Consider the following 27,692-nt stretch of genomic DNA (forward strand, 5'->3'; position numbering starts at 1 on the left):
TTTGTGGTTCCATATAAATGTTTGGATTGTTTTGTCTAGTTCTGTGAAAAATGTCATGGGTAATTTGATAGCGATTGCATTGAATCTGTAGATTGCTTTGGGTAGTATGGCCATTTTTACAATATTGATTTTTCCAATCCAGGAACATGGAATATCTTTCCATTTCTTTTTTTTTTTTTTTTTTTGTCTTTTTGTCTTGTTGTTGTTGTTGTTGTTGCTATTTCTTGGGCTGCTCCCGTGGCATATGGAAGTTCCCAGGCTAGGGGTCGAATCAGAGCTGTAGCCACCGGCCTACGCCAGAGCTACAGCAACACGGGATCCGAGCTGCATCTGCAACCTACACCACAGCTCATGGCAACGCCGGATCGTTAACCCACTGAGCAAGGGCAGGGACCAAACCCGCAACCTCATGGTTCTAGTCGGATTTGTTAACCACTGTGCCAGGACAGGAACTCCATCTTTCCATTTCTTTACATCTTCTTTGATTTCTTTGATTAAAGTTTTATACTTCTCGGCATATAGGTCCTTTACCTCCTTGGTCAGGTGTATTCCGAGGTATTTGATTTTGTGAGGTGCAATTTTAAAAAGAATTCTTTAAAACACAGATCTTCAGGTTTGAGAAGCACAAAAAACTGGTCAGTGTGTGTAAAATGAATGCAAATGTATTTATATCATCCTGAAACTATAGAATAATTAAAATGGAAATTAAAAAAAAATCAAAACAGAAAAAGTGATTTTAAAATCATACCGATGTTACTTCCCATGAGCTTTATTGTTTTACCTTTCATGTTTAGTTCTATAATTCATTGGAAAGTAATTATTGTGATGGTATAAGGTAAGTGTTATTGGTCATTATACTCACTGTTATCCAATTAACTACAATACTTAATGGGAAACAAACTTTTCCCTAAAGAATTGCAATTGCTGCATTTGGAATAAATTTAGGAATTGTATGTGTGTGAGAGTCTTTCATCTGTTCAGTTGATCTATGTATTCATGCTTATATCACGCTCCATTAATTACTTCAGCTACACAGTCATTGTCATATGGATGGTGTAAGTTTTCTAATTCTGTTCTTCCAGATTTTTTATCTACTCCAGATCTTTTGCTTATCCATGTCTTAAAATCAGGTTTTTGATTTTAAAAAGATACTTACGAAGATGTTGACTGAAATACATTGAATCCATAAATCAAACTGAACTGTCTTCTTACCCCCACTGGACTCACCAGAGGTTTTTTTTTTATCATTTATTTATACACATATTTTTTAATCTACTGTACAGCATTGTGACCCAGTTACACTTACATGTATATATTCTTTTTTCTCACATTACATGTTCCATCATAAGTGGATAGACAGAGTTCCCAGTGCTACACAGTGGGATCTCATTGCTAATCCATCCCGAAGGCAAAGTAAATGCATCTATTTACCCAAAGCTCCCAGTCCCTCCCACTCCCTCCCCCCGACCTCCTTGGCAACCACAAGTCTGCTCTCCAAGTCCATGATTTTCTTTGCTGTGGAAAGGTTCATTTGTGCCGTATATTAGATGCCATATAAGTGATATCATATGGTATTTGTCTTTCTCTTTCTGACTTACTTCACTCAGGATGAGAGGCTCTAGTTCCATCCACGTTGCTGCAAATGGCATTATGTCGTTCTTTTTTATGGATGAGTAGTATTCCATTGTGTATATGTACCACATCTTCCTAATCCAATCATCTATCAATGGACTTTTGGGTTGTTTCCATGTCTCGGCTATCGTGAATAGTGCTGAAATGAACCTGCGGGTGCATGTGTCTTTTTCAAGGAAAGTTTTGTCCAGGTCTATGCCCAAGAATGGCATTGCGGGGTCATATGATAGTTGCATGTATAGTTTTCCAAGGTACCTCCATACTGTTTTCCATAGTGTACCAGCTTACACTGCTACCAACAGTGCAGGAGGGTTCTTTTCTCCACACCCCCTCCAGCATTTGGTATCTGTGGACTTATTAATGATGGCCATTCTGACTGGTGCCAGGTGGTATCCCAGGGCAGTTTTTTTTTTTTTTTTTTTTTTTTTTCCCACTGTACAGCAAGGGGGTCAGGTTATCCTTAGATGTATACATTGCAGTTACAGTTTTTTCCCCCACCCTTTCTTCTGTTGCGACATGAGTATCTAAGTTTTGATTTGCATTTCTCTAATAGTCAGGGATGTTGAGCATCTTTTCATGTGCTTGTTGGCCATCTGTCTATCTTCCTTGGAAAAATGTCTCTTCAGGTCCTTTGCCCATTTTTCTATTGGGTTGTTGGCTTTTTTGCTGTCAAGGTGTGTAAGTTGTTTGTATATTTTAGAGATTAGGCCCTTGTCAGTTGCATCATTTGACACTGTTTTCTCTCATTCTGTAAGCTGTCTTTTTGTTTTCTTTTTGGTTTTCTTTGCTGTGCAAAAGCTTGTCAGATGGCTTAGGTCCCACTGGTTTATTTTTGCTCTTATTTCTGTTGCTTTGGGAGACTGACCTGAGAAAATACTCATAAGGTTGAGGTCAGAGAATGTCTTGCCCATGTTCTCTTCCAGGAGTTTGAGGATGTCTTGTCGTATATTGAAGTCTTTCAGCCATTTTGAGTTTATCTTTGTGCATGGTGTGAGGGTGTGTGTGCTCTAGTTTCATTGCTTTGCATGCAGCTGTCCAGGTTTCCCAGCAATACTTGCTGAAAAGACTGTCTTTTCCCCATTTTATGTTCTTGCCTCCTTTGTCAAGATTAATTGACCAGAGGTGTCTGAGTTTATTTCTGGGTTCTCTGTTCCGTTCCATTGGTCTGTCTGTCTGTTTTGGTACCAGTACTACACTGTCTTGATGACCGTGGCTTTGCAATATTGCCTGAAGTCTGGGAGAGTTATGCCTCCTGCTTGGTTTTTGTTCCTCAGGATTGCTTTGGCAGTTCTCGGTGTTTTGTGGTTCCATATAAATGTTTGGATTGTTTTGTCTAGTTCTGTGAAAAATGTCATGGGTAATTTGATAGCGATTGCATTGAATCTGTAGATTGCTCTGGGTAGTATGGCCATTTTTACAATATTAATTTTTCCAACCCAGGAGCATGGACTATCTTTCCATTTCTTTACATCTTCTTTAATTTCCTTGATTAATGTTTTATAGTTCTCAACATATAAGTCCTTTACCTCCTGGTCAGGTGTGTTCCCAGGTATTTGATTTTTTGGTTTGCAATTTTAAAAGGCATTGTATTTCTGTATTCCTTTTCTAATATTTCATTGTTAGTATCCAGAAATGTGACTGATTTCTGAATGTTAATCTCATATCCTGCTACTTTGCTGAATTTTTGATCACTTCAAGTAGGTTTTGGGTTGAGTCCTCAGGTTTTTCTATATATAGTATCATGTCATCTGCATACAGTGACAGTATTTACTTATTGTCTTCCTATTTGGATATCTTTTATTTCTTCTTTTTTTTGTCTGATTTCTGTGGCTAGGACTTCCAGTACTATGTTGAATGAAAGCGGTGAGTGGCCATCCTTGTCTTGTTCCAGATTTTAGTGGGAAGGCTTTCAGCTATTCTCCACTGGGTATTATGTTTGCTGTGAGTTTGTCATAAGTGGCTTTAATTATGTTAAGGCATGTTACCTCTATACCCACTTTGGTAAGAGTTTTTGTCATAAATAGATGTTGGACTTTGTCAAATGCTTTCTCTGCATCTGTTGAGATGAGCATGTGGTTTTTCACTTTTCTTTTGTTAGTGTGGTGTATGATGTTGACTGATTTGCATATTTTGAACCATCCTTGTGAATCCCACCTGGTGATGTATGATCTTTTTGTATGTTGGATTTGGTTGGCTAAAATTTTTTGTTGAGCATTTTTGTGTCTATATTCATCAAAGTTATTGGCCTGTGGTTTTCTTTTTTGGTGGTATCCTTGTCTGGTTTTGGAATTAGGGTGATGCTGGTGTCATAGGATGTCTTTGGGAGTGTTCCTTCTTCTTAACCTTTTGAAAAAGTTTAAGGAGGATGGGTACCAGTTTTTCTATGTATGTTTGGGAGAATTCGCTTGTGAAGCCATCTGGTGCTGGACTTTTATTTGTAGGGAGTGTTTTTATGACATATTCAATTTCGTTTCTAGTGATTGGTCTGTTCATTTTATCTATTTATTCTTGATTCAGTTTTGGCAGGCTGTAAGTCTCTAGAAAGTTGTCCATTTCTTCTAGGTTACCAAATTCGTTAGCATATAATTGTTCATAGTATTCTCTCATGGTTTTTTGTATTTCTGTAGTATCATTTGTGACTTCTCCTTTTTCATTTCCTATTTTGTTTATTTGGGTTTTTCTCTCCTCTTCTTGGTGAGTCTAGCCAGAGCTTTGACAATTTTATTTACTTTTTCAAAGAACCAGTTCTTGGTTTTATTGATTTTTTTTTCTATTGTTTTTCAAATATCTATTTTATTGATTTCTTCTTTGATTTTTATGATTTCCTTCTTTTGCTGACATTAGGTTTTGTTTGTTCTTCTTTTTCTAATTCATTTAGGTGTTGGATTAATTTGTCAATTTGAGATATTTCTTCCTTTTTGAGGAAGGTCTGTTTCACTATGAATTTCCCTCTGAGGCCTGCTTTTGTGGCATCCCGTAGATTCTGAGTGGTTGTGTCTTATCATTTGTCTCAAGGTAATTTTTAATTTCCTTCCTGATTTCTTCATTAACCCATTGGTTTTTTAGCAGCATGTTGTTTAGTTTCCATGTAGTAAGTTTTTTCTCATTTCTTTTCCTGTGGTTGATTTCTAATTTCATGCCATTGTTGTCAAAGAAGTTCCTTGAAATAATGGCTATACTTTTAAATTTGTTGAGGTTAGATTTGTGCCCCAGTATGTGATCACTTCTTGAGAATGTTCCATGTGCACTTGAGAAGAATATATATTCTGATTTTTTTGGATGTAATGTCCTGAAAACGTCGATTAAGTCTAACATTTTTTATTGTGTCCTTTAGGATCTCTGTTGCTTTATTGATTTTCTGTCTAGAGGATCTGTCCATTGATGTGAGTGGGGTGTTAAAGTTTCCTACTATGATTGTATTCCCATCAATTTCTCCTTTTATGTCTGCTATTATTTGTTGTAGGTGTCTGAGTGCTCCTATATTAGGGGCATATGTATTGACAATTGTAATATCCTCTTCTTGAATGGATCCTTTAACCATTAAATAGTGTCCTTCCTTGTTTTTCTTTATGGCCTTCATTTTTTTAAAGTCTATTTTGTCTGATATGAGGATTGCAACTCCTGCTTTCCTGTCTTGTCCATTGTCATGAAATATCTTTTCCCATCCCCTCACTTTCAATCTATATGTGTCCTTTGCCCTAAGGTGAGTTTCTTGTAGGCAGCAGATTGAAGGTTTTTGCTTTTTTATCCAATCTGCCAGTCTGTGTCTTTGCTTGGAGCATTCAGTCCACTACCATTTAACGTGATTATTTTTTTCAATTGTTATTTCCCCAATGCAGTTTTTTCTTTCTACTGTACAGCATGGTGACCCAGTTACACATACATGTACACATTCTGTTTCTTACATACAAGGTGATTATTGATAGATATGTATTTATTGCCATTTTAAACCTTGTTTTTGCAGTTGATTCTGTGTTTCTCTTTGCTTCTTTTCTTTTTTGGGTTGGATGGTTTCCATTTATTTTATGCTCGAGTACTTTTCTTTCCAGTTTTGGTGAATGTAATGTTCAGTTTTCATTTGTTTTTTAACCATGTTAAACCCTTCCTATATCTGCTTTCTTTTGCCTGATAGTAATATAGGTACAAACACATCAATAAATAGAAAAAGAATCTATATTTTCTTACTTTCCTTCCCCACATTGTATGATTTTGATGTCTTTTTTTTTTTTTCACATCTTCATGTTTAGATCTGTATGCTGGCTTATTTAAGTGACTCCTTTCCAGTTGTGGTTTCCTCCATCTTAATTCTTCTTTTTCTCTTTTTTCTTCTCTCTCTTTTTTAATTTAGAGAAGCCCTTTCAGTATTTCTTTTAGAATGGGTTTAGTATTGCTGTACTCTTTTAGCTTTTGTTTGTTGAAGAAATTCTTTATTACCCTTCTATTTTAAATGATATTCTTGCTGGATAGAGTATTCTAGGTTGCAAATTTTTTCTTTTCAGCACTTTAAATATATCTTGCCATTCCCTCTGGCCTGTAGTGATTCTGCAGAGAAATCAGCTGATAGCTTATGGGAGTTCCTTTATAATTAACATTTTGTTTTTCTCTTGCTGCCTCTAGAATCCTCTCTTCATCTTTAACTTTTGCCATTTTTATTTTACTATGTCTTTATGTGGGCCTGTTTGGGTTCAACTTGTTTGGGGCCGTCTGTGCTTCCTTTATCTTGATATCAGTATCCTTTAGATTTGGAAAGTTTTCAGCCATAATTTCTTCAAATATATTTTCAATCCCCTTTCCTTTTTATTTTCCTTCTGGAATTCCTATTATGCGTAGATTGGCCCACTTTATGTTATCCCATAGGTCTTCTATATTGCTTTCATGTTTTTTTCATTCGTTTTTCTGTCTGCTGTCCTGATTGGGTGATTTCCATTATTTAATCTTCCACATCACTAAGTCGTTCCTTTGCATTATTCATTCTGCTGTTTATTGCCTTTAGCTCCGTTTGTATCTCTGCAAATGAATTTTCTAGTTTTTCTTGCTTCCTCCATATGTTTTATAGTTCCTTTCTAAAGGAATCTGCATTACAGTTCATGTCCTCTCAGTTCCTTCAGTATTTTCACTATCTCCCTTTTGAATTCAATGTCTCTCAGACTGCAGAGGTCTGTTTCATTGTTGACTGCTTTAGGTGAATTCTCCTGTTCATTTAACTGGGAATGGTTTTTGTGCTTCTTCATTTTGCTTGTGTTTTTCTTTCACTGTGAGTTTGGGGAAGCCAAACTGAAGTCTTGTAAGGCTACTTCTATGCAAGAATTCCTCTTTGTATTTTGGGGGGATTAATATTTATTTTTGGTGTGGGAGTTTGAATATTTGCTCTCTCTTTCTTTGGTGTGAGCAGGCTGTTATTCCCAGGATGCTCAGTGTGTTTTCAGGGAGAATAAGGCAATGGTAGGGCCAGGAGTCAGTGTCTGGTCATTGGGCTCTCAACAGCAGCAAGGACCTGCAGGAAGGTGGCACAGGCTACTTCTAGTTACAGGACCCTGGGAAATGGTAATAAGCTGTAGGCAGACCTTCAGGGTGACCAGAGCATTTGGCAGTAGCAACAGCAGGGGGTGTGAGTTCCCAGGGAAGTGAGAGCAAGAACTGCTTGTGTTTGATTGCGTGCAATCCTCTGAGGTTATTGGAACCGTAGGTGGTGCCTGTTCAGGGACCCCTATTGGAAGCAGGCCATGACCATCTCTAGAGTCAGTGATAACTGTGGTGGTTTGCCCCTGCCACCAGTAGACCATGCATGAAGCAACCCATCTCACTTAGCCCACGTATGAGATGTTGTAAAGGGTGCTCCTAGTTGCAGGATCCTGGAAAGTGACAGAGATCAGGCATGTGGGTACTGCCCAGAATGTTTGGCAGTGGCAGCAGCAGGGCAGGTATGTTCCTGGGTTGCAAGAGCACCGACAGGTGGTGTTCGGTCACAATGCCCACCTCTGTGGTGCCCTTCAGGTGAATGGGGCTGCAAGTGGTTTTTGTTCAGGTAACTCCAATGGCAGTGTGCCACACCCACCTCTGCAATCAGGGATAATTGAGGTGGTTTGCCCCTGCCAGCTGCAGACCACGCAAGAAGCACCCTGTCCCACATAGCCCACGCAGCAGGTGCTGCAACAGCTCCTCCTAGTTGTAGGATCTTGGGAAGGGACAGTGACCAAGTGTCTGGCCGCCACCCAGAGCATTTGGCAATGGCAGCTGCAAGGTGGGTGTGTTCCCAGAGGAGTGAGGCAACAGTGTATGGTGCTTGATTGCAGTGCCCTCTTTTTTTCTTTTTTGACAACCCCTGAGGTGACTGAGGTCGCAGGTGGAGCCCACTCACAGGCCCCCAGTGGTGGCAAGTCTCGCCTCCCTCTGGCCTCTGACACGACTGCCATGGTCTGTGCCTGCCACCTGTAGATCGTGTAAGAGGCACCACATCGCACTGAGTTCCCTTATGCCCTTAACCCACACAATAGATGCCTGACCACCAGTAGCCTGCACAAGAAGTGCCTAATCTCTCCTAAAGGAGCAAGAGGCTTCTCATCTCACCATAGCCTCTGCAGAGCTGCCCCACCCTCTAAGCTTAAGGGCATGCACATGCTGCAGAGAAGGGAGTCTCCTATGATACCCATACTTCTTAAACTTTTCCAAAAGGTTGAAGAAGAAGGCACACTCCCAAATATAGTCTATGAAACTGCCATCACCTAGTCCCAAAACTTGATGAAGATACTACCACAAAAGAAAACTATAGGCCAATATCTTTGATGAATAAACATGTGAAAATTCTCAACAAAATTTTGAAAACTGAATCCATTAATATATAAGTAGATCATAAACTACAACCAAGTGGGATTCATCCCAGGGTCACAAGGATGATTCAACATACCCAAATCAATCAGTGTCATACACTACATTACCAAAAGAAAAACTGAAATCCACATGATTGGAGTTCCTGTCATGGCTCAGTAGTTAATGAACCCAACTAGAATCCATGAGTATAAGGGTTCAATCCCTGGCCTTGCTCAGTGATTTAAGGAGCTGGCATTGCTGTTCATGGTGGTGTAGGTTGCAGGTGAGGCTTGGATCCCATGTTTCTGTGGCTGTGGTGTAGGCCCACAACTGTAGCTTAAATTTGACCCCTAGCCTGGGAATCTGCGTATGCCATGGGTGCAGCCCTAAAAAGACAAAACAAAAACAATAAAACATAGGATCATCTCAATAGATGCAGAAAAAGCATTTGACAAAGTCCAAAATCCATTCATGATAAGAACTCTTACCAAAGTGGGTGTGGAGGGAACATACCTTAACATAGTAAAAGCGATTTATGACAAACCCACAGCCAGTATAATACTCAATGGAGAAAAGCTGAAAACCTTCCCACTAAAATCTGGAACAAGACAAGGATGCCCACTCTCACCACTTTTATATAACATAGTATTGGAAGTCCTAACCACAACTATCAAACAGGAGAAATAAAAGGTATCCAAACTGGAAGAGAAGAAGTAAAATTGTCACTCTATGCAGATGAGATGATACTATATATAGAAAACCCTAAGGACTCCACACAAAAACTACTTGAACTGAGCAATAAATTCAGCAAAGTAGCAGCATACAAGATTAGCATTCAGAAATCGGATGCATTTCTGTATACTAACAATGAAATATTAGAAAAGGAATACAGAAATACAATGCCTTTTAAAATCTCACCCCAGAAAATTAAATACCTAGGAATAAACCTGACCAAGAAGGTGACAGACTTATATGCTGAGAACTATAAAAGCTTAATCAAGGAAATTAAAGAGCATCCAAAGAAATGGAAAGATATCCCATGTTCCTGGATTGGAAAAATTAATATTGTAAAAATGGCCATACTACCCAAAGCAATCTACAGATTTCAATGCAATCCCTATCAAATTACCCATGACATTTTTCACAGAACTAGACAAAACAATCCAAAAATTTATATGGAACCACAAAACACCCAGAATTGCCAATGCAATCCTGAGGAACAGAAGCCAAGCAAGGGGCATGACTCTCCCAGTCTTCAGGCAATATTACAAAGCCACAGTCATCAAAACAGTGTGGTACTGGTATCAAAACAGACAGACCAATGGGATGGAATAGAGAACCCAGAAATAAACCCTGACACCAATGGTCAATTAATCTTTGACAAGAGAGGCAAGAATATAAAATGGGAAAAAGAAAGTCTATTCAACAAGCACTTCTGGGAAACCTGGACAGCTGCATGCAAAGCAATGAAATTAGAACACACCCTCACACCATGCACAAAAATAAACTCAAAATGGCTGAAAGACTTAAATATAAGAAAAGACACCATCAAACTCCTAGAAGAGAACATAGGCAAAACACTTTCTGACATCAACTTCGTGAATATTTTCTGAGGTCAGTCTCTCAAAGCAACAGAAATAAGAACAAAAATAAACCAATGGGACCTCATCAAACTGAAAAGTTTTTGCACAGCAAAGAAAACCAAAACCAAAAACAAAAAGATATCTTACAGAATGAGAGAAAATAATTGCAAATGATGCAACTGACAAGGGCTTAATCTCTAAAATATACAAACAGCTTATACAACTCAACAGCAAAAAGCCAACAACCCAATTAACAAATGGGTAAAAGACCTGAATAGACATTTCTCCAAAGAAGATATACAGATGGCCGACAAGCACATGAAAAAATGCTCAACATCACTAATTATTACAGAATGAAAATCAAAAGTGCTATGAAATACCACCTCACATCAGTCAGAATGGCCATCATTAATTAGTCCATAAATAGCAAATGCTGGAGGGGGTATGGAGAAAAGGGAACCCTCCTACACTGTTGGTAGCAATGTAAGCTGGTACAACTACTATGGAAAACAGTATGGTGGTACCTCAGAAACATAAATATAGAACTACCATATGACCAAGAAATCCCACTCTTGGGTATTTATCTGGACAAAACTGTCCTTGAGAGACACTTGTACCCATATATCCACTGCAGCACTATCACAATAGCCAGGACATGGAAACAACCTAAATGTCCATCAACAGATGAATGGATTAAGATGTGGTATATATACACAATGGAACACTATTCAGCCATAAAAAGAACAAAATAATGCCATTTGCAGCAACATAGATGGAACTAGAAACTCTCATCCTGAGTGAAGTAAGTCAGAAAGAGAAAGATAAATACCATATGATTTCATTTACATCTGGAATCTGATGAACGTTTCCACAGAAAAGAAACTCATGGATTGGAGAACAGACTTGTAGTTGCCAAGGAAGTGGAGGAGGGTGTGAGATGGACTGGGAATCCAGGGTTAATAGATGCAAACTGTTGCCTCTGGAATTGATAAGCAGTGAGATCTGGTTGTATAGCACTGGGAACTATATCTAGTCACTTACGATGGAGCATGATGGAGGATAATGTGAGAAAAAGAATATATATATATATATATATATATTTACGTGACTGGGTCACTTTGTTGTACAGTAGAAAATTGACAAAACACAGGTTAACCAAATATGGAAAAATAAAATTCAGTAAAAAAGAAAAAAAAAGATTTGGCAATTATAAATAAAGCTGCTATAAACATCCATATGCAGGTTTTTGTATGAATGGAAGTTTTCAACTCTTGGGTAAATCTACAGGGTTTTAAACATATTGATAATAATGTACTCATCATTATTAGAATTTTTGCCTCTTGCTTTCCTCTTCTTTTATTTACTATTATTTTCTTATTTAATTATATTGGCTGACAACTTCAATTATAATAGTAGAAATGTGATAGTGGAAAACATTTGTTTTTCTTTCAAATCTTGAAGATATATTTCTGAAGTTCTTCACAGCACATGATGTTGGCTTTAGTTTTGATAGACAACATTTTAGTAAGTTTTTCAGTTGTCATTTATTAAATTTAGTTGTGTTCCTTATATTTCTAGTGTTCTGAGAGTTATTATAAAAATAATTGAAATTTGTCAAACATTTTCATCCATCTGTTGTTACAGTCATATAGATTTTGTAGTCTCCAAATCTGTGGAATAGTCAAGCAAGAAATAAATAACTTTGACAGGAAGTTTTGATTACTCAAGCTAAACAGAATTGCCTGAAAACAAAGATGAAAGCACAGTAGATATAAGAAAATATCAGAAAAAATGTATCATGAATAAATATTATGAGATAAATCAGTAGTTATATTAGTCATTATCCAAGATTCTTCTGATCTACTCAAATGATCTTTGTCGTTAGACATTTAAAGGGGACATTCATCTTGGCTATCCCACTCATAATGTGATACTGTTTTTGGTTTAATATTCCAGCCAGAAGACCTATTCAAAGGCCTCCAATGGGTCTTCTCTAGTATTAAAGCTTATTTTCTACTGACCAAGGACATGCTGAAGAAGTTTCCAGGTAGTTCATTCCCAATTTTACACCTAATTGCTGGGGAATGACTATTGCATGTGTCTGCAGTACCAGGTGATACACTGTAAATAAGGATTTACTCTGACTCCATTTATTACCCATTCTCTTATGCCCCCTCTCACATAGGGCCAGGATGATGCTTTGGTTCTTGGCATGCTGATGCCAACTCAGACCAAGTGTCTGATAGTCCTTGAAATATTTTGGTATTTTCCTTTTCTCAGTGTACAGTTAAATGGAGCATAAATGGAGATAGTTCTCTTTGGGGAAGAATAGGGGTATCTTTTCAGGTAATGTTTGTTTGCCATGGTGTTGCAGTCCACTTCTTCTCTGGGGCCATGACTGAGTTTTCAGGCACTGAGGTCAAGAAACAGCACAGGTAATTGTGACCTTTTGCTGGGGAAGTTCGCTCAGTGTTCTGCTTCTCCACTCTTGCCTTTTAACTGTAGAGTTTAAGCAGCACCCTTGCTGACTGCCCTTTAATTTTGCCCCTAGAGATAGTATATTGTCTTAACCATCTCCACAACTCTCTGTGGGTCCGGGCTTCTTGGCTGCCCCTCTGACCTCACTGTTCATAGTGGAAATTTTAAGTATTCTGGGGGTTCAGTTCTACCATCTGTGTTCTATTGCTTAAGATCCCCCCTTTTCTCCATCACTTTTATTGATCCAGCTCTGAATTATCTCTCCAATCATCAGCCCCAGTCTACAGAGGAGAGTCACCACTGAACTTGGTAATTCTGATACTCCTCTACCAGAACATTCCTGATTATCTTGGTGAATGTTATATCTCCTCTATGCTCTCTCATGGAACATGAGATTCTGGTGTATTTTCTCACCTCACAGGATATGTCCACTCCACTTTCCTGAATCTCTTTTATCCTTCTCCTATCATCTGCCAGGGCAACTCAGGCATTTCCACACTCATCATCATGGACCACTGCCTTGTCTAAGCTTCTAAGAGCCACATCCCTTGGGTATTTCCTAAGAGTACAATGTCCCCATGGTAAGGGATTCTAACATAAAATCCAATTTTATGTTCCAGTCTCCTACACATTCTCAAAATCAAGGTCCAGTGTTACTCTGCTGGTATGTGCTAGCTGATACATGTAACTTTGCTTTTATTCTGTTTCTTCTCTAAACAACCTAGACATCGCCTGTGTTTATTCTGTTTTTCTCTAAACAACCTAGGACATCGCAAGTTGCTCTATGTAGAAATTTAACTCTAGGAATTAGCATGGAATCCAAAACGGCATCCACAGCTGTCCAATATGGAAGACAGAAAGGGCATCTATTGTACCCAAAATACCTTCATTATTGAAGTGTTAAAAATATTCTTTTATTTAGTTATCAGAGAAGGTAGAGGTAATTTATTTGACATTACTTGTGTGATTTTTTTCTTCATTTGCTCTCTTACTTCATTCCATTTTTCTTACCTGGTTTATCAGGTTTTTTGTATACAATTCATATCACATGGGAATATTCATAAATTAGAATTCAAGACTCCAAACATGTTGGTTCTTTTTTCTTCCCTCTATGAATAATAACCTTTAGCAAGTCATTTACCAATTTTTTTTCCTTTCCACGGAACTGAAAAATAAAACTAATAATTTAGATTGTTGAAGTAAATTTAGAAGAGGAAAACCAAACAAAAAAAGTAGAAAAAATTCTGTAAGTCAACTCTTTCCATGACCAGAAGTTGAGGGGAAAAAACCCCCCACAAATAGTATAGAAGATATTCTTGAGATATTAGTTAATCCTGCCTTCACTTTTAATAACATTTCACAATAATCCTTGACAGTTGAACCATTTGACTTCTAAAACATCTCTGAAAATGATGGTTCCAGAACTCTTTAGGTGAACCACTGGTTATATTATTTCTGTTAATTTATGATTACAGGGTCATTTTCCTTAATTACTTTTTTTCCTCCCCACTTGGATCACATGAAATCATGAGGTATGTCTTAAAATTCCCATTAAAGATATAGGTCAATGTTAATTTTTTTAATTGAGTAATTATGGTCCTAAATTAAAATTCTTAAAAATATTACTAAAATTACCAACTTGGAAGGATCATACAAATAAACAGATTTAAAAACTATCTATACACTTCATGGGCAACATAGGCATATATATATATGTAAATTTAGAGATGAACAAATCAGAATATATAACAAATCAGTTTATTCACCTGATACCTCACAAACAAATTCAGCATTAGAGTTCCATGGCTGGTGTTTCATTTGTTCAACTTCCCTTTCTACTACCTAAGAACGCATTATTTAATACAACTTGACTAGACTTACCCATTTATTTTTTTATCCAGTACCCTCTGTTATATACATGGCAAATGATTTGAGAAGCAGTATAATTTCACATATCAACTTTCTCATTGCCTTTTTTTATGCCTCAGAAGACTTCTCTAGACTCCTTCAAGTCAGAGCCTCCTTCTGATCACCCTCCTTAAGGCTCCTTTTACTTGCTTGTTCCTCAAAGTATAGATGAGTGGATTTAGTACAGGAGTGACCACACTGTACATAATGGCAATGATCCTGTCCTGGTCCATGGAGCTACCTGAGGTAGGACGAATATACGTGAAAACAACGGGAGCAAAGAAAAGAACAACTACCATGAAGTGGGAGGCACAAGTGGACAGTGCTTTATGAAGCTGCTGCAGAATGGGTCTTGAAGGAAAGATGGGTGATAATGTAGCCATAGGAGAGAAGTGTTAGAAAGAATGGACCCATGGCAATAGTCCCTGTGACAGTGTTGAGCAGCCACTGGTTAAGCTCAATGTTCCCACAGGCTAACTCCAGCAAAGGCTTAATATCACAGAAGAAGTGATGGATATGTTGGAACCACAGAAGTTTAAGTGAGAGGTCATTACGGAGTGCAGAAGGGCATAGAGAAAACCGATGATCCAGACAGTGACAGCCATTTGAGCACAGACCTGAGGATTCATGATAAGAGTGTAACGAAGTGGTTTGCAGATAGCCACGAAGCGGTCAAAAGCCATCACGGCCAACAACAGGGCCTCTGTGCTGCCCAGGAAGTGGAAGAAGTGAAGCTGGCTTATGCATCCCCAGAAAGAAATTGCTTTGTGTGAGGAGAGGAAGTTCTCCAGCATCTTTGGCAGTGTCACTGTGGCGTAGCAGATATCTAGACAGGACAGGTTTCCCAGGAAGAAATACATAGGAGAATGGAGTCTTGGCTCAGAGATGACAACCATCAGGATGGCTCCATTCCCAGCCACGATGACCAAGTAAATTGCGAGGAAAAGCACGAAGAGCAAAGGCTGCAGTTCTTGGATGTCTGTCACTCCGAGGAGAAGAAATTCAGTGACTGATGTTTGATTGGGCATCACTTAAAAGCAAAGACAGAAGAGTATATGGAATACCATCTCTACTGGACATTAGAGTCCTCCAGCTGAGGATTTTCCCTCCTGGACAACAATATTTTGAGGGCAAGCCTGTTGTTTTAATAGTCCCAGCACGGAGGTTTTACAATATGTGGGCCTTTAGCTTACACAATGGTAAGGTTATGTGTTGGTTATGAACTGTTACTCACCTACCTGTTTTTCTTCATTAGATTTATCATAGTATTTTTCTTTCTCCCAGGGATTCAGTGCATATTTTTATCCTACCATTTTATTTATGAATTTCTACATTCTGATACCACTTGTCCTTTAAGGTTCTAAGTCAGCTGTTAACAGAGGGTAAATTTTAAACTACTCCACTACACCACTATCTCCTGACCTAATAAGAAACTATCTGAAAATGTTTTTACCTAAGAACATACACAGAGAGAGAAATTAGGCTATTTGGAGATCTGAAAGTATATGCAAACATTGGTGTGCTTCATATGAAAAGGGAATCATTCAAAATTTGGGAAATCCATGAAAGGAGAAGAAAAAGATTTGATGTGAATAAAAAAGAAAAAAAGAAGTCCCCATCATGGTGCAGTGGAAACAAATCTGACTAGGAAACATGAGGTTGTGGGTTCGATCCCTGGCCTCACTCAGTGTGTTAAGGATCAGGTGTTGTGGTGAACTGTGGTATAGGTCACAGACATGTCTCGGATCTGTCGTTTCTGTGGCTCTGGCACAGGCTGGCAGCAACAGATCTGATTTGACCCCTAGCTTGGGAACCTCCATATCCCGCCACAGGTGCGTCCCTTAAAAGACAAAATACAAAAAAATAAAAATAAATAAAAAATAAAAATGTGATCTCTGGAACATTTCTAGGGCTCTCTAGACTATATACATAGAGAAATATTTGAGAAACTATTTAAATTTTTTCCACCTGTATAAAATGCTGTCTTCAAGGAACTCAGAGTAGCTTTGTTTGATAGCCACGTAAATTTTTTTATATTGTTAAAATTATTACTCCTGTTTAAGATATAAATACTTAAGATACATTTTGTTTTGTTTTCTGACCCACAAATCAATATTATATGAAAAATTCACTTGGGGAAAATTCTTTCTTAGAATTTAAAGAAAATTGTAGTCAAATTTCCTATACTAAATGATTTATTTACCACAGTATGGATGTTTAAAGATTACATATTTACTTTGCAGACTATCTAGAGAAATGGCAATAAAAATGTAGGCAGTACAGAGATTTCATAATCCACAACACAATGAGGATTCTATCCTAAGATGGAGAACCAGCTCTACATTCTGGGCATTTAACTTTAATACTAGCAAGATGACAGAGAATATGAGTAACTTACAAGTTTGTTTCCTGATTCATTTTCCTACCTGATTCAGTACTCAACTTCACAGCTATGGAATCTTTTCAGGTTTATACTCGTGAAAATTAAATAGTAAAAATATATTTTAAAAGTAAATAGTATAAAACTATTTGAAGTGATAGCTTGTATTGGGGTTGCAGCATAAGCTCATCATCTTCCCCAGCCATTTCTTTCTGAAATTCTGCCTGTCTTTTATGAGCCACAGATCTCTAGACATACAAACCCTGAGAGATCGTGTCCCCTGCGTTTGAGAGGATTATTGTAAGAACAAAGAGGATCCATTCCTACATCTACAATATAAGAGAATTTTCCTTAGGGAACTTTCATCTTGAGCTCCTTTATTTTCCCCACACTTTCACATTTTTTCCCTAATATGCTTCTTTCTTTGTTTCAGAACCATGGACAGTACAAGTCTCAGTAGCCTCATGTTCTCTTAAATTATCTTTCATTTCCTGTGACAAAGGTTGAAGGATACACTTTCTCCTCTTGGGGACTTCCCCATAAAAACTCTGTGTGTAAAGTGGAAAAAATTGTGTAATGACAGTTAAGGAATGAGGGCCAATCATATATCATTGATCCATAGAGAAAGATGTTTACTATTTTTACTCATTTATTAATGTGGTCCTATGGAAAACAAAAGAAGAGGAATAGGGAGAAGTAGTATTGCTTTTGTTTCTTGCAAATCTGACTCTTCATTGTTGGTAATAACACTAAATTATTTTCTAAGTTTGGGATCCTAAAGTTCACATTTCTCTCCATGAGAATGAGGCTGGTCTCTCCAATGTGTATCTTCACTTCTTGCTATATCTTTTATATAAAATATTTTATATGCTTGATTCCAAGGACTGTATATATGCTATCTGACATTTCTTCAAGCCTTCTAATTAGTTATATGCCATGTACTTCTTTCATCTTTCTACAGAGGTTCATTTTTTGGGCTTTGCAAAAGTTCATTATCTATTCATCCCATCAATAATTTCTAGCTATGGAATGTGCTATGAATATAATATAAATAATTATTGTGTGCTGACTTTGTAAATTATTGTTCTGGGTTCTTTACATGTGTTAGTTTATTGTTTCTTTCAAACACCCAGTGTAGGAAGTATTAAAATCATTCCTTCTTTACTTCAAGAAAGAAAAGTGAGGCTCAGAAAATTTAAGTATATTTTGCTCTTCCCTCCTAATTCTGTTGAGGAAGAATTGAAGAAAATAGTTGTGTATATTCAAAGTGTACAATACAATAAATTGGGTATACAATATCCTATTATTAGCTCTAGTCATCATTAAATTTCCCTGTTTTTCAACAAAGTGTGAAAATAGGGTTCAAATTGGGATTTCTGGTTCTAGAGGTAATAGCAGTATTCTTGCAATACCAATCATCTCATCTACAGATTCCTCAACTATCTAGAGATCCTTCATTTTGATGACATCAGGATCAGAGATTTTCCTGTTTCCTGTTTGTTTCTTTGAGGTCTTACTCACAAATTATTTTCTTCTCAAGTAAAAATGACATTGTCTTTAAAATGTTCTTTTATTACAAAGCATGCTTCATGGGCATGTGTTCTATGCAGTCACTCAGGGATCTGTGTTAACAGGTCCCCATGATTGATTTAATGCTTTGTTTTCAACATCTTGAAACTTTTAATAATTTTCAGAAAAGGATGCTGCATTTTCATTTTTCACTGTCCCCAATAAATTGTGTTAACTCTTCTTGTTTATTAGAGATAAGTTTTATACTTGCTATTTAGAACTACAGTTTTTTAGAGTTCATATTTAAATGCTGCTAGGGAATCAGCCAGAGGCATTAGACGGATCCCAATGAGGAGAAAGGAGGGAGTCATTTCAACTGCCTCCTTTCTTTGCAGGGGGCAAAAGAGGACATGGGTGAAGCAGGGGAGCCTTTGAGGGCTAAAGATGGAGTGCCCTCTTAACACCTCCTGCCCAACCAAGTAGCTGGCAACAGCTCAAATGACTCAACAATAGGACTGAGGTTACAGCATCTTGGAGCCCTTCACGTTCTGATGCTCTGCTACTTTATCTTTATGTAGACAGATAAACCAGCAATTTTGTCTTCACAGAGGTTTGCATGGAATACCTGTTCCACCCCTTCACTTTTCATCTATGTGTTTCTTAAAGTGAGTCTCTTATATGGAGCATATACTTGGATCTCAGTTTTAAAAAATCCATTTAGATGTTCTATATCTTTTGATTAAATAATTTAATCCATTTATATTTACAGGAATTATGAATAGGTAAAGACTTACTGTTGCCATTTTGTTAATTATTTTCTGACTGTTTTGAAGTTCCTTTATCAATTTGACAACTAGAAATAACACTGTTAACAGTTGAAGTATATATTTATGTACTTACCTAAATCTACATGTACATACCTAAATACATGTACATATATTTTTCCGATAGCATTCCTGTTTGCTCCTCAAAACTGATGTCTTCTCATGGTCTTCAATATAAAACCCACATCTCTCTAGACAGCATCCTGTCTACAGGTACACAGATTCATTTTCAAATCTTCAAAAGTACTATGCTGAATTGCATGGCACATATGCCTCTCCTGCCTGGAATGCCCTCTTTAGTCCCCTGTCCTTTGCCTGACAAATTGTTTCCTCGCCTTTAAAACCTAGCCTACCTGCTACCTTCTTTGGGAGGCTTTCTGTGACCTTGCTCTCCCAACCTTCCCCCCATCCCATCACAAGGCCAGTTAGTATTTGGTCTCTCACTTGTCTTACAGCACCTACACTCCCTTTGACTTTATTTATCATTTGTCATATTTCTACCATAAACACTTGAAAGACCTAGTCATGAAAATAGTTAAGAGAGGTTGTTTTGATAAGGTTGAGGAAACACTGGAAACTAGGAGGCTGCATACCTGGATATTGTGCTAAGATAGGCATGGTTTAGTGAGGAAGAAATATATAAAAAAATTTTCTAGGAACTCTTGATAAACTTTTACTTGATTGGGGGATTGGGAATGAAAGATGTTGTCAAAATATAGATGACTGTGATATAATAAGCTTGTATATCAGGCATAGTTTTAAAACCACTCTAGTGGAGCACAGTGTGGTTGGGGAGAGATAAAAGATTTTGTGGTTGAACATGCTGATTTTGAGCTGATAATGGAACTGTGTTTAGCAGGCATTTGGAGATACTACATTGGTGCTCACAAGGGAAGCTATGGCTGGTTTTATAAATTAGGCTGATGGGTGGTTCTCATGGGCCAGGGAGGAATTGCTCAGGCTTATCCCCCAAGTGTTTGGGGGCTCAGCAGCTAAATCTCCCAACCCTGAGAATCTTTCAAGGTCTTGCTGACCCTCCAGAACCCATCTCATTTCGAGTTTCAACAGAATTAGAGGAGAAGGGAAGTCTCAGCCGCATACCTCTAGAAAGATCTGCAGACCCCAAGGCCTTCTCTTGCCTCTGCCCTCTTCTAGGCTCCATCAAACCTTACTCTCCATAACAGAGGTATTAGACGGATCCCAATGAGGAGAAAGGAGGGTTATTTCAACTGCCTCCTTTCTTTTGCAGGAGGCAAAAGAGGACATGGGTGAAGCAGGGGAGCCTTTGAGGGCTAAAGATGGAGTGCCCTCTTAATACCTCCTGCCCAACCAAGTAGCTGGCAACAGCTCAAATGACTCGGCAATAGGAATGAGGTTCACAGAATCTTGCAATCCTTCACTTTGGTGCTCTGTTCTGCTGTGAGCCTGGGAATCTACAGGAAACTTTCCCTGCTGTTTTCCCCCTCCCCCTTCAGTATTTTTCTTTCATGTAAAATTTATGCCTCTTATTTTTAAAAAAGCAAATACTGGAGTTCTTGTGGTGGCTCAGCAATAAGGAACCCAAGTAGTATCCAAGAGGATGCGAGTTTGATGCCAGCCCTTACCCACTGGGTTAAGGGTCTGGCATTGCTGTGAGCTGTGGTGTGGGTCGCAGATGCAGCTCAGATCCCTCATTGCTGTGGCTCAGATGCAGATGCAGCTCAGATCCTCAACAGCTTCAGCTCTGATTTGACCCCTAGCCTGGGAACTTCCATATGCCATAGGTTGGGCCCTAAAACACCCCCCCCCAAAAAAAAGTAAATCTTAAAAAAATATGGATTTGAAAATTGAAAAACACTCATCTTTACTGCTGAGATAGCTCTTTTTCCCCCTTATTTATTTGTAACATACTTAACATTAAAATATATATATATCAAATGGTCACACCACATATATTTTTGTACTGTGGACATTTTTTCATGTCATTATTTTAGAGACCCCACTTTTTATGGAGTTCATAATATTCCACAGAGTGCGTTCTGTTTAAAATGCAGTAAATCCTTTCTCTGCATCACTTTTTGATAGTCTTTATCAGAAAGAAGAGTTAATTTTTTGAGTGATACATGGATAATTTATTTTTTCAGAACGAAGGTCATGAATAAAACTTATTTGGGAAATATTTTTAATTCTATTAAAAAACCTAGGAATATAACTTAAAATATTCCAATTGTTGGCAGTCTTTCAATCTCAACAATGATGCATAGAATCTTTATAGACACCTTCAGATATGGGTATCCTATAATTCATTTGGTTCTCTACTGATAAAAATTTATTCTTAATGTTTATGTTAATAATGATCTTTATTTGTTTTTATTTTAAACTACAAATACCTGCCTATTGTAAAAAAAAAAAAAAGACATTGTTAGAATTTGGTTTTGGGCTTTCTTAGCAGAATCTAGAATATGTATTACTCCAGAGTGTGATTTTACTGTAAAAGCTTGGCCATTTATTGCCTCACCTGAATGGCAGTGTTATTAATGAGGTATTAATGAGATTTCCCCCATTCAGCTGGGTCAGAAAATCATATTCTCCTGGTACTCCTCTTCCTCAAGTGCTGCTCTATTACTAGCATCCTTCTTATTTCAATTCTGTAGCAGTTTGTTCTTTGTTACATCTCAAATAGTTTTTCCCTTCACATGAACAGCCTTTCCTTCAATCACAGCTTACAGGCTCCCTATTCAAGTGTATCTTCAGAGTCCAGAGGCACAGCTTCCTCCTTCTAATGCTTTCTACACAGCCTCCAGCTCCTTCATCTGAGTTACTCATACTAAATTTGGGTTCTACCTAACCTATCCAGCTAGAGTGGTTTTCTAGATGGAATTAATCATCCATTATTTTTCAGATCCTACAATGCACAATGTACAATAAGATGAACTATAGGGAGTATCATAAGGCGACACAAACATATTCTCTGCTTTGATACAGTGCTTACTATATATAGAGAGAAGGTGGAGCAGTGGTAGTGACTTAGAGTTCATCCTGTTTAAAATGCAAGTAAATCCTTTTTCTGAATCACTCTTTAATAGTGTTTATCAGAAAGAATAATTAATTTTTTTAGTGATACATGGATAATTTATTGTTATAGAACAAGTTCATGAATAACAATTATATGGGAAATATTTTTTAATTCTATTAAAACCCCAGGAATAAAAACTTAAAATAGGCCAATTGTTGCCAATCTTTCAATCTCAGCAAGGATATGGAGAGTCTTTACAGACAACTTAAATTTATATCAAACACACAATTAGGCAAAAGATTCTGAAAAAGTGATGCATTAAGAGGGGAAAAGTGCACGGCAGCAGTTTCCACTCTTACTCCTGATGAGACGACTGGTGATATTGATGGGAATACAATAAAACATGGTACTCTGGTGATTCTGATGACAAAAAAAATGATATTGACTACAATAAAGCTGATGGTGAAGATATTCATTATTGAACCGGTGACAGAAATGGCAGTGATGTTCAAAATGTTGGTAATGAGGGAAATAGATGATGAAGTTTCAATAATATTAGTGTTCCAAGGCAATTCAGAGAACAGGTCATCCAATCCACCCTTCAGGATGTTATATTTACATAATACACCTATTTCTATATTATCATGCAAAATATATTCCCTTTGACATATAACTGATATAATATTTTGCAATAATGATAATATAATATATAACACATATACCTAACTCTGGAATATATACAATAAGCCTGTAGCTTGTGTGGGACTTAGAACCTAGTTTTCCTAATTTCTATTTAGTGTTATTTCCAATATACCATATACGCTCTGGGACAGCCTTGGTATTAACTGACTCTGTAAATTGGTGAAAAGTGGAGATTTTCCCCCAAATGCTTGTTTATGGGCACTTTGTTTATTATTCCTAATCCAAAGAACTCTCTATGCCCCCAAACCCTTTTTAGTGAACTCTTCACATCCTTGTTTCTCAGACTGTAAATAAAAGGATTGAGAGTGGGAGTTACCAGGGTATACATTGACAGCAGCAACCAGCTCCCCAGAGAGTGAGAGGTGGATGGGGGCTTCAGGTAGGTGGCAAAGACCGTGCTGTAGAGAGGATGACCACGGAGAGGTGGGAGCTGCATGTGGCCAAGGCTTTCTTTTCCCCTGTGCTGATGGAGCCTTAGCTAAGCATGTAAAATATGGACATAAGACTTATGGTGCAGAGGGAGAGGGCTGATTCCTAAAAGTCCTGCCAGAACCAGTCATTAGTTCTCATTGAGGTGGGCATCAGAGCAAGAAAGTTGAAAGAGTGGACCAAAATCACAGGATAAGTAGGGGAATTTTAAATTGTTTGTTTGTTTTTTTTGTTTTTTTGCTTTTTTAGGGCCATACCTGGGACCTGTGATGTTCCCAGTCTAGGGGGCGAATTAGAGCTACAGCCTAACACCACAGCCACAGCAATGCAGGATTCAAGCTGAGTCTGTGATATATACCACTACTCAGGGCAAGACTGGATCCTTAACCCACTGAGCAAGGCCATGGGTCAAACCTGCATCCTTCATGGATACTAGTCAGTTTTGTTTTCCAATGATCACAAAGGGAACCCTGGAGATTTCTTATTGAGTATAGAATGATAGGGTAGCAAGAGGCATGGACCCACCCACCAGCAGTCCACATTCCGCCAGGAGTCATTAGGAGTGGATAGTGGCAGAGGATGGCAGATGGCAGCATTAGCAGTCAATAGCCATGGCAGTCAAGAAGCAGGTTGTCTGTATCCACAAGAACCACAAAGAAATATATTTTTTGCCAGACATTCAGAGAAAGTGATCGATCCACTCTTTGTCCAAAAGCCTCCAGCATTTTGGGGGCTGTGGTGGTTGTAAAGCAGGGATCAACCCAGAGAGCCAAATGAGGAAGAAGTACATGGGGGTGTGGGGGCGGATGTCAGCACCAATAGTCAGCAGAAGTAGCAAGTTTCCCAAGAGACCAGCAAGTTAGAGCACTAGGAAGAGACCAAAGAGGGACTGTCATTTGTCTGGTCACTCAAACAGCCTTGACAGGACAAAGTCAGGGTTCTTGCTGCAGTTCATTCAGGTCCTGACATCTAGAAGAAAGGAATTAGCATGAAGAGTATTCACTACTGTGAGCTCCTGAGATGGACAGCACTTGGATCTTGTCTCCACAAGTGGGTTCCTTTATTCTGCTAATGTGAAGAATGAAGAACAGAACTAAAATAGCAATATGAGGGACAAGATTTCTATTTTTTGGAAGATGACCTAAGATGACCTCACAAAGATGAGGGAATGAATGGAACAACAGAAGCTTCCTGGAGTTCTTTATGTGTAAAAGAGTTTTCTTCAACTTTTTATTATTGGATGATGGAACTGCTTATGAATCTGTTTTCATTACAATAGTCTTTCTAGGCTGAGATTGCATCTCAGTATTTAGCTTAGTGGTTGGCACATCATAGGAACTCAGTAAATGCTCCTACCCATCCACACAGTCGTGAGTATAGTCTCAGCTTTTGTTAACGACTAGAGTACTGTTAGCCTCCTAACTGGTTCAATATGCCGACTCTCACCCCAGTCAGTATGTTCTCCACATTGCCACCAGAGTGATCTTTTCAAAAAAGAAAATCTGATCATATATTTTACTTGTTTCAAATCAGGTATCTGAAGCACCATTTTTCTTAGGAGCGTATACAAATCCCCATCCTCTCTAACAAAGCTCAACATATTTTGATCTTGAGATGTCTCTGCAGCCTCATCTTACACTATAGTCCACTCATTCTCTGTTCCCCAGACACTCTGGCTACATTGAAACCTGCCCTGCGTCCCATATTCCTTTTCTTCATCCTGAGCCAACTCCTGCTCACCCTTTCAGTCTCAGGTCAATTGGTGACTTTCTTAGGAAAGTTTTCACTTGCCATGTTGCTTAAGTCAAACTTACCTTTTATATGTTGTCATTATACCTTTGTAGAATTACTACGCTTGTAATGTGGACCATGTAATTTATATTCATTTTGTTAAAATGTTTATTTAAGATATTTAGTTAATGTTGGACTTCTCCTCAAGGCCATGAAGTGCATTATGGGAAATATTTCAGTTAGTTTTCTCTCCCTTGCATCTCTGGTGTTTGGCATCCACTAAACAATATTTGCCACAAAATAAACAAATTAATTAATTGAGACGAAGACAAGAGAGGCAATATGTTGTCCTCCACATGTGAAATGTCTTCCATTCCATTTCAAAGGTTTTTAATAAAAGTTTTTCCTCCAAATATTCTCCTAATATATGGGTTGGAAACATAGATTCATCTTTTTATCTTTTTAAAATCCAGATGGTACTGTAACACTTTTTAAAAACTATAAAATCATCCTCATTTTTGTCTTTTTTCACCATTTTCACAGTCATTTTCTTTGGATTTTCTTTCATCAACTCTCTCCCAGCTTATTTCATCAAGAGCTTAACTGGCTTCATTGGTTGCATTCTAATTATTAACATTCATGCTACAAGCATGTTCCAGAAAATGTACAACTTTCTCCTTTTGGCTTGATTATCCCTTGTTCAGATAACTCTAATGTCTTTATCCCTTGTTCAAGTATATCTAATATTTTCTAATGTGGCACTTATACCTATCTGTGCCTGGTTATCAAGAATTTCTACCTTCTTTCCACCTATCAATAAACATGATTTTCCACTTCTCATTGCTGTTTAGTCTGCTTTCTCCTTAGGCCAATCTCTTCATAGCTCCATGAATATGATTATTTATGCTTTCATACACTGATATATATATATAATATATAGGATAATATCTAGCCCTTGACTGAATATTTTCTTGAGGTGTTTTCTAATTTTTATGACATATACATTTTCTCTTGTTAATTATATTATAAATACCTTTCAGAGTAAGAATCACATTTTCCTTTTAAAAGTCTTTTAAACTAACAGTCAAAATTTGAGCATAAGGTCTGGCCCAATCTTCTTGTCTAATGACTGCTCTCTAATTATATGGCAGTTTCCTTTCATTTTTCCATAACATCATATATATAGTACTCTTTAAATGTGGCAATGAATAATTGACTTAGAATAAAGGTAAATAATCTTTTCCATCTTCATGCAGAGCATTTGTTAATACTTGGGAAAGAACTCAAACTTTCACCTGGAGAGCTAGTTAAGTCACAGATTTCTACACTCTTTACCTGATAAAAATGTTTTAGTAGGACTTTTAAAATTGGAAGCTGGGGGCGTTTCCCTTTTCCTATAAGATTAAGGCTTCTCTTTCTTCTTTGTCTCTCATAAACTACACTTCTTTCAGCTCAGGTGTAACTGCTTCTCTCCCCTTTTTACATCTTTTGGATGTAAAATTTGATTTTTTTTCAGGTTATTATTTTATTTTATTTTTTAAATTTTATGTCCCCAATACGTTATTTTTTTTTCCCTACTGTATATCATGGTGACCCATTTACACATACATGTATACATTCTTTCTTCTCACATCTTCTTTTTTAAATTTTTTTTTACTTTTTTTCCTTTATTTTTTTTATTGTTATTTCCCCAGTACAATTTTTTTCTACCTTACAGCATGGTGACCCAGTTACATATACATGTATACATTCTTTTTTCTCCAATTATCATGCTCCATCATAAGTGACTGGACATAGTTCTCAGTGCTACACAGCAGGATCCCATTGCTAATCCATCCCAAAGGCAATAGTTTGCATCCATTAATCCCAAGCTCCCAATCCACCTCACTTTCTCCTCCTCCCCCTTGGCAACCACAAGTCTATTCTCCAAGTCCTTGATTTTCTTTTCTTTGGGGAGGTTCCTTTGTGCCATATTAGATTCCATATATAAATGATAGCATTGTGGTATTTGTCTTTCTCTTTCTGACTTACTACCCTCAGTATGAGAGTCTCTAGTTCCATCCATGTTGCTGCAAATGGCATTATTTTGTTCTTTTTAATGGCTGAGTAGTATTCCATTGTGTATGTATACCACAACTTCTTAATCCATTCATCTGTTGGTGGACATTTAGGTTGATTCCAAGTCTTGGCTATTGTGAATAGTGTTGCAATGAACACATGGGTGCATGTGTCTTTTTTAAGGAAAGTTTTGTCTGGATATATGCCCAAGAGTGGGATTACTGGGTTATATGGTAGTTCTGTGTATAGATTTCTAATGTACTTCCAGCATTGCCACAAGCTGTGGCATAGGTCACAGATGTGGCTCAGATCTGGTGTTGCTGTGGTTGTAGCATAGACCTGCAACTGCAGCTATGATTAGATCTCTAGCCTGGGGACTTCCATATGCTGCAGGCGAGGGCCCTAAAAAATAAAAAAGAAATACTTGGAAGCCATTTATGACAAACCCACAGCAAATATAATACTCAATGGAGAAAAGCTGAAAGCCTTCCCACTAAAATCTGGAACAAGACAAGGATGCTCACTCTCATCACTTTCATTCAACATAGTATTAGAAGTCCTAGCCACAGCAATCAGACAAACAAAAGAGATAAAAGTCATCGAAATAGGAAGAGAAGAGGTAAAACTGTCACTGTTGCAGATGACATGATACTATA

At 37.7% G+C, this 27,692-nt stretch overlaps 1 pseudogene; it reads right to left on the reverse strand.

The window, feature by feature from the left end:
• Positions 1-13,453: 13,453 nt before the first annotated feature.
• Positions 13,454-15,448, reverse strand: LOC110258475 (annotated as a pseudogene).
• Positions 15,449-27,692: the final 12,244 nt, after the last annotated feature.

Source organism: Sus scrofa, unplaced genomic scaffold (assembly GCF_000003025.6).
Source record: "Sus scrofa isolate TJ Tabasco breed Duroc unplaced genomic scaffold, Sscrofa11.1 Contig212, whole genome shotgun sequence".
NCBI classification, from domain to species: Eukaryota; Metazoa; Chordata; class Mammalia; order Artiodactyla; family Suidae; genus Sus; species Sus scrofa.